A 9441-nucleotide genomic window follows, 5' to 3' on the forward strand; every position below is an offset into this window, starting at 1 on the left:
ATGTCCCATACCACTAACTACCATAAGTAGGACACTCTTTTAGAAGTTTTGGCACCAAGACACCCCTTTCGGAAGATACTACCTAGTGCAATGGATAGATAGTATCTAATACCACCACCTACCTTAAGTAATACGTTCTTTTAGGAGACTTAGTTCATTCAATTAAAATAAGACTCACCAAGACTCCCCTTTCGGAATTCCTAACTAGTGCAATGGATAAATAGCATCCCATTCCACAACCTACCGTAAGTAGAAAACTCTTTTAGAAGACTTAGCACATTCATTACTTTTGTGGGAGTTAGCTTAACCGACATAGACCATGAGAGCTAGACATGGAATCCCAACATTAACCCATATTAGAAAAGAGATCCTCACTTGCCTAAGTGATGTCATTCTCTTAGCTTTTACTTGGCTTGCCCAATAGCTACACCTATGCGGGCGCATAGTTAAGGGATAAAGAGATTACTAATAAGTTACTCAATCTCTACTAACGACGAGTACTCAACTCAAGAGGTACATTATAGTACAAAATCTCAACTCAAAAAATGTAGACACCTCTTCTTCATATGATCCCGGTGCTAGGAATAACTTCCCAAGGATTCTAAACATTATAAACTGTAGATTAAGGATACCTAGTGAACACCACATCTACACTCACGAAATGTATTCATCCTCCAACCTATCTTAGAAAGCTCATACGATGGAGTGGGGTCGCTACTAAACACTTCATCTCAACTCATGAAGAGTCTTCACCCCAAAACTCCCTTTTAGGACTTAACTTAGCTTCATTCATTCATTCAAGTGTGAGTGTGTGCGTAGATGTGAGCACACCTTGCACATAATCATCATTTTATTTACATTTAATTTCTATAAATACTTAGAACTTCATTAAACACATCACACACTTTACATTCTTCACATAATCAATACAAGTCTTCTAGACATAATCCTTAGAATACTTCTCATAACAAGATTCATCAAAAAATTAACAAGAATAACTTCTCATAAGCACACTCTCTACCCTACTTCACATACTAGCTTCATAAGGCACATTTATTAAGAATATCATTATTATCATCTTACTTCACATAACAAGCCTTCATGGACTCATTAACAATAACATGTAACTTCACATTCATACAATTCAAGTAAACACCGCCACCAAGAAGGTGAACCATACCACTCAAAAGCATTTCAATATTAAAGCTTAAAAAACATAAACAACTTACCCTTTAATCTAAAATATCATAACCTACAACATTTTACTCAATATTTCATCAAAATAATTCCCTTTGTGCAGTATCTAAACAACAACACCAACCATAAGAAACCAAACCTCAAAGAGTACCAATTCATGCTCATCTAATCCATTTCTTAAGCCAATATTTGATGAAAAGCTTTATCATGATTTCATTGACGTTCAAACCTTAAAATCATAAAATTACATTAGGAACATAATTATTAAGTCATTCAAAACGTTTTCATGCAAGTCCCATACTTAGAGTAAAACATAGAAGAAACCAGTGTTGGAAACCCTTTTTTAAATTTTCATTAAAAGCGACTCCTTTAATTAAAAATAGTTCAAAGATTGATAATATACCTCACATTGAAAAATAAAAATCATTTTTATGAACTAAGGACAACCAAGAGCCCTATTAGTTCCTTCTTGACTTCTTGCTTCCATGGTGAGTTGAGAGAGTCTACTAAGGGAGAGGGGTTTTGGGTTTTAGGAAGAGGAGTCTAAAATTAGGTCATAGGGTTTGAAAAACATTAAAATATCTAATAAACACTAAAATAAACTTCCTAGGGTCTTAAAATACCTGGGGTGAAGTTACAAAAAACCCAAGCCATGACAAAATTTTCAGCAGCTTTTGGACAGCACCATCTAAGGTTTGCAACCAACGGACCGTTTGTCCTTCAACAGACTGTTGGTGGGGTTTCGTGGGTGATAAATAACTCCATTTGGATCCTGTACAACCTAAATTTCAGGTTAAATCAATGCATCAAGACGACGGGCCGTTGGTTAACCTACTGGCTATCGTTATGTCTCATTCGTGGACACTGCCTAGGAAGTTTTGGGTTCAAGTCTTGGGCCTTTCTCTAGGGCCCCTTGTGTGTCCTAGTTGGGGTCGTTCCCGGATGATAAACCCCTAAAGTAATTTATCTACCTCATAGGTACATCCCACATCAATTTCAATTAAAAAAAATACGTGAAACTCAATCAAACACCTCAAGACAAACAAGTGCTATCTAAGGCACACCTTCCGAATGTCATGCACGTTCTCGGACGTTTGACTTCCAAACCTCACCAAAATCAACAAAATGACTAAGAACATCAATATAACTCATTTTATCTTAAAAATAACTCAATAAAAATTCATGAAGCTCTAGTTCACCTTAGTTCGTTTTAGGGGGTTACATTCTCCCTCACTTAGAACAACATTTATTCTCGAATGACACTAAAATTTAAAGAAAAACAAGGACTAACTTATTATAACATAACACATGAAGGTTATGTGAAATTATTATAAATCCTTTTATGTACTAATCATTTTTACGTGATGAAAATGAAGGTCGTAAAGTTAATATTCTCTTAAGTTTAGATTAAGTTGTTCTTCATTGGGTTTATCAAAGTGGGGGATAGTGATTGAGTAGTAATGTTGTAGATATTGTCTACCATGTCCTTCTGTTCTTACTTGAACTTGTATCTAATGAATTTTTAGTAAGATTGATCGAGAATAAAGTGTTGCATTAAAGTATGAATTTCATGACCTTATATGTTTGGTATGCATTGACTGACATTACCTTCAATATATTGTGAAGATTCCAAGGTGCATGGATGAAATTTTTTGATAATATCCATGTTTTTTCATGTTGAATTGCATCTTGATATATTAGTTGTGCACTTGACTTCATGATATAAGATAAGAAACATGGTAATAATCACTTGTGAGTTGAAATGTTCGGACTTATAATGAAAAGTTTAGTTACTTTAAAATGAAATATATTGAATGTCTTTAAAATTATGTGACCTGTATGGTTTCAGAAGCAAAAATTATAGGATCACTCTTAAAAGATGAAAGCATGTTTAGCTAACTGTTAATGTGTGTGCTTATGATTTGTATTGCTCTTCCCAAATGATGCTTACTGTGAAGGTGAGTGCTATGTTAGAAATTGAAATTTTTTGAAATTAATTCCTAATTGTTGTGATGTACTTGGTGAGACCTACCATTTAGACTTCACTTGGAAGAAGAAATGATCATGCTTTCTCATTTTTAGAGGAAATTGACCTTGTACTTTGCTTAGGTGTGAACTCATGATACCTGCATGTTTGTTAAAGAGAAGGACATTCCTCCAATGACACTAATAAACATGGTATGGTTGATTATGACCTTCATGGCACTAGATCTAACTAATAAAGATCTTGGATGATTCAATTAACTCAAGTCGATGTGTATTGATGTATTATTGCCTAATTGCTTCTTGAGGGTTGTCGAAATCTGATTAAGTGTGACATAATGAATAGTTTCAAGATCAGATCATAAGGAATTGAAATTGAATGACCACGTTATGAATAGGAGAAGGATGTTCCTCATATGAACATGATAGGAGCCTTTGTGTTTGATGCATTAAAGAGTGAGTGAGTAATGGTTTTTATTGCTTGTGTGAATTGAATGCTAAAATGATTTGATGATTTTTTAAATGTTATGAACTTCTCTAAGATGCATTCATGTCCTTGTAGTTCTTAAAGTATTCTACGTGTCATTCGAGGACGAATGTTAGGACCCCCAAAACAGTTAGGGTGTGTAGATACTAACATATTTTTCCTATGGTTTTATGGTGTTAAAATGACTTATAATTTTGTTTAAAGGCAGTGTGTAAAATCTGAGGCGATTTGCAAGTCAAACGTCAAGGGACTACAAAAACATTCGATGACTAGTCACCTATGTTTCTCATGAGTCTATGCGTCCTTATATATTGTATGTCTTGAGATTATTAAGACATAAAATGAGTTAAAATGATATTTAATGGTAGTATATGGATTTTTGTGAAGTTTGGAGGCCAAACGACCAAGAACGTCCAAGGCATTTGAAAGATAGCCCTTGAGACGCTCAAGTGTGTCTTGATGGGGGCCTAGCATGTTTTGATGAGTTGCGAGTATTGGTTTTATTTAAAACTCATGTGGTAGGTCTAAAAATTTTAAATAGTTGTATTTACGTTGGAAATGTATGGGTACGACCTGTAATGGGCCCACATTAGGCCCCACAAGAAAGACCCAAGGCTGGTCGAGACACTTCCTTGGAAGTGTCAATCGGTAGACCAAACGACGCCTAGTTGGTCAACCAACGTCCTGTTGGTGAGGTCTCATTTATGGACACTTAGCTTCGTCAGGTCTCAACCCAAATATTGGCTAAGTACCAATTGACGGAAGCCAAAGGACAACCAATCGATTGACCAACAACTAGTCGATGGGTTCCGTCGATGGTGGTATGTAACTACTGCATTGCCACTGTTTTATTTAAGGGGTGAATGGTAAATTTACCCAACGTCGTAAAGTGACCATAATTGATTAATTTACCTATATTTGGGTGTCTATAAAGTATCATACACGTGATCACTCAATTCCAAATCTTTTCTTACGAAATTGAACCTTTCCCTCCTAAAATATTCTCTCTAGAAACCTCTATTATTGTTAAATCTAAAGAAATCTTGGAGATTGGATTTACATTATTTCTTCGCCAAGTTATAGAGGTCTTCATGTAGATAAAGGTATGGTTATCCTACATCTCTAAGTAACCTTTTACTTGGAGAGTTAATCTAAGTGTTTTCAGACAAAGTTACATGATCAAAGTTCTTCTTCTTCAATCTATCCATGGGTTCCTTCTAAAAACATTTTTAATGATTAACTCATGATAAATTGATGTTAATGTATTGGTTTTAACGTGATTTGAGTACTAAATATTGTATAGCTTGTATGTGACTTTTATTGTATTGATGGTCCATGTCCAATTGTTATACTCATGTTAGATGGTTATGATATGAGACATCTGGTTTTATGACCATGTTATATTATATATATATATATATATATGTGTGTGTGTGTGCAATAAAAGTAGAAGACTATGTAATCTTCTTATACAAAGGGTGTTTGTATCCATGATATGAATATATTATGTGTATGTGAGAGGTCTATGTAAAAAACAAGGTAGATATAAAAAAGCATTAAATTTTACGCATTTTTAACCTATGAATGTAATGATGTAATCTAAGAGGCTAGTCTTATTCCTCTTCGACGACGCTGAATTTTGATACGCCTAGGGGGTGCTCCATAGATGTGACAACATCACAATATAGAATGAAGCCCTTGGTAACCTCCAGTAGAGTCACGCATTTTTAACCTATGAATGTAATGATGTAATCTAAGAGGCTAGTCTTATTCCTCTTCGACGACGCTGAATTTTGATACGCCTAGGGGGTGCTCCATAGATGTGACAACATCACAATATAGAATGAAGCCCTTGGTAACCTCCAGTAGAGTCACGCATTTTTAACCTATGAATGTAATGATGTAATCTAAGAGGCTAGTCTTATTCCTCTTCGACGACGCTGAATTTTGATACGCCTAGGGGGTGCTCCATAGATGTGACAACATCACAATATAGAATGAAGCCCTTGGTAACCTCCAGTAGAGTCATTATCAGAGTGGTCGTAAGACTCACTTTCATGAGTTGGAATCTTCTCTCATATTCCTCCAACCACTCAAATTTCATACTCTTTTTGGTTAATATAGTCAAAGGACAAGCAATGGATGCAAAACCATCGACAAACCTCCTATAGTTTCCCGCTAGACCCTAGAAACTCCTAATGTTAGTTGGAGTCAATGGCCTAGGATATTTTTTCACTTCTTTGGTTTCCCTTGGGTCAACCTAAAGTCCATAAATAGAGATGATATAACGAATAAATGCCATCGACCTCAACAAAAACTCATTTTTTCTATACTTGGCATATATTTTGTTTTTTATAAGCACTTGTAACACAACCCTCAAATAATCACCCTAATTTTTCAAAAATACCAAGATATCGTCAATGAATACAACGACAAATTAATTTTAGGTAACTTCGAAACACGCTAATAATTAGGTCATAGTAGTCGCCGGACGATTAGTGAGACCAAATGACATTACAAGGGTGATACCCCGATCTCAAGTCAATCATATAAAAGTTGCTTTCCCCTTGGCTTTGATAAAATAAGTTGTCAATCCGAGGGAGAGGATACTTGTTCTTAATATGACTTTGTTGAGTTGGCGATAATGAATGCACATTCTAAGGGATCCATCCTCATTCTTTACAAACAATACTGGAGCACCCCATGGGGAAATACTAGGTCTAATGAAGTCTTTCTCTAGTAAGTCCTTGAGTTGAGTCTTTAACGCTTTCAATTTGGCTGGAGCCATTCGATAAGGACAAATTGAAACGGGGTTGGTATCTGGTAGCAAGTCAATACAAAAATAATTTCCCATTCGGGAGGGATTGCGGGAAAATCATTAGGAAAGACCACTGGAAATTCCCTCACTACGGGCCCATCTCAATGGGAGGATTTTAAGAATCTAAATCTTTGATTCTTACAATATTGTAAAAACACCCTTTAGATATCATCTTGCAAGCCTTCAGAAAAGAAATGAAACGACATATAGGAATGGAATTTCCCCCCTTCCACTCTAAAAAGGGTTAATTAGAAAATTGATTTTGACAACTCTTGTTCTAAAATCTATGCTAGCAAAAAAATTATGCAACCAATACATTCTCAAAATGACATAAAAATATACTATATCAAGTTCTACTAATTAAACATGAGTAACTCTATTGGACAATATTATAGGATAATTTCTATATAACCTCTTTGAAACTACAAACTCACACACCTGGTGGACACCATAAAAGGTTCATTTAGGATATCAAATAAAATATCAAACTTTCTAGATATAAAAGGAGTAGCAGAAGATAATCTACCACCCGGATAATGTAAAGCATAAAAATCAACTACGAAGACTTGTAACATACCGGTCACCACATAGCGAGAACTCTCTTTTTCACCCTCAGAGCGAAGTTCATAAAACTGATTATTCTTTGTAGCATCCATATTCGATACACTGCTTTAGCTTGCCCTCTACATATGTCTTACCCCTTAAAAATAGTGCAATCTATAAACTTTTGGCCACTATTTCCACACCCAAAACAAATGTCCATTCCAACAAGGCAATCACCATTATTCTTCAAGAAACACTTCCACAAGTTGGCTTCTTTCTTGGTCAAATACTACCTCTTCCCTTTTGAGACATAGGGTTTGACATCCTCTAATTATTAGCCTTGAGAAATTTGTAAGGATTTTAACTATAAAACCTCTACTTGAACCAAGGATTGTCTTGAAGGTCAAGCCTACTCTTTGAAGATACGCCTTCATAAGGATTGACCCTCTTGGCCTACCTATTCTTCGTTCATAGACTACTCTCGTACACTTGTTGATCATAAAAAATTAGTCTAGAGATGTTCATATAATCATGAATCATATCTGAACAACATTCTTCAACATACTAAGAAAATTTCTCGTCTTATCCCTTGGGTTTATAACCAAGGATGGAGCATACTTGGACAATTTAGTCTTCTTCAAGGAATAGTAAAGTACACTCATACCTCCTTAATGAAGGTTGATGAATTATTTAACCTTAGATTTCCTCAAATCTCTATGATAGAACTGTCCAAGGAAACACATGATGAAGATCTCCCAAGTCATAAGTCCATCTTTTAGTCTTATGATACCTCCATTGCACGTACTAAATTTGAGCCACATCTTTGAAATGGTAGTCCGCCAAACTGTCCTTTTCAACTGATGTCACACCCATAGAATAGATAATATTATACACCTCATCGACGAAATCTTGAGGGTCTTTATTCCATTTCGAACCAAAGAACGTAGGTGGGTTCATTCAAGTAAAGTCTCTCAAAGGAGAGACCATAGTACTAGCATTTTAAGGCACTCGATGTTCAATTTCACTAGTCACTTGGGCGATCATGGCTTGGTCTTGAGAAGTGATGGCATTAGCTTGCGAGGTCGTCGTTGGGCCAAATTGAGAAAAAAGACGCCCTTATCGCTCATTCTGTCATAGGTGGATCACCAACCAGAACTTCATCACCTATAGAAACTTCTTTAAGTTGAGGCACTTGGTTGTCTTGTGGAGGATCTTGGTTGTCATTACATCCTACATTAGTAATGCCTTCGTTGACCCATCATGCTGCTTCTATTCATTATTAATTCCTATAAACATGATAAAAGATTTAAATGAAATCACATAACAAGACTCTAGAGGCATAATATAGAAGAACAAGGAGAGGAGCGTTTCTAAGCATCACATCGTCTCTAATTCATAAGTGTGGCACTCTTCAATATTATGAATAAGTATTTACAAAGGCATTGTTTAATGAGACATCGTTTGTAGTGATATTCAACCTCATGCTGTGATACAATGTTTGTCACATCCGGGGAGCACCGTATAGACATAACTTACATTGTCATTCTTGGAGAGAACTAAGACTATCTTCTTTAATAGGTTAAAAAAGCGGAAAATTTAAAAACTTTTCGTTTACTTCATTGAGGTTTACTTATACCTCTCCCTTACACATAATATATTGTTATCGAGTATACATAGACCCTTCGTATAAAATGATTATATAGTCTTCTACTGTTCCGACACACACACACACACACACACACACACACACACACACACACACACACACACACACACACACACACACACACACACACACACACATATATATATATATAAGATGCATAATATAGTCTTAAAAAGGATGTCTCATATTAAATTCATCTAAATGGAGTCAAATAAAGAAGGGAATAAGCCCTTATAGAGATCTAGAAATACCACTTAGGGCTTACAAAAATATCTTGAAACAACTTGAATAAAAAGGTTGATTTTAGACTATAACAAAGAACCATAGCTAGAGTAATAACAAGGAATCATATTGGGACTTCAGGACATACCCACTTGGAGAATGATTCCAAGCCTTCCTTGCAAATGGTCAAGAATCCTTCAACTTCCAGAACCTAAAATGTTGGGGAAAAAGGGAGAAAGGGTAAGCACATCATTTGTAGTAAATATAGACACATTTGCACATAAAATATAGAAATCATGATAAAAGGGGACATTTGATAAAAGAATGCCAAGTTATTTGAAAAGGCTTTTGCATATTCAAGAACAAACATAAGCGAATAATCACATATTCCTTAAGTAAAGACCATGTACATAACACGACCAACAATACCAAGTCTAGTCAAGTAAACATGCATATCAACATAATTGAGCAGAAAATCAAAACAACTTTATAATCAATTATAATTTCAACAAGCATGTCTAAGAG

Source organism: Solanum pennellii, chromosome 7 (genome assembly GCF_001406875.1).
Source record: "Solanum pennellii chromosome 7, SPENNV200".
Taxonomy (NCBI): domain Eukaryota; kingdom Viridiplantae; phylum Streptophyta; class Magnoliopsida; order Solanales; family Solanaceae; genus Solanum; species Solanum pennellii.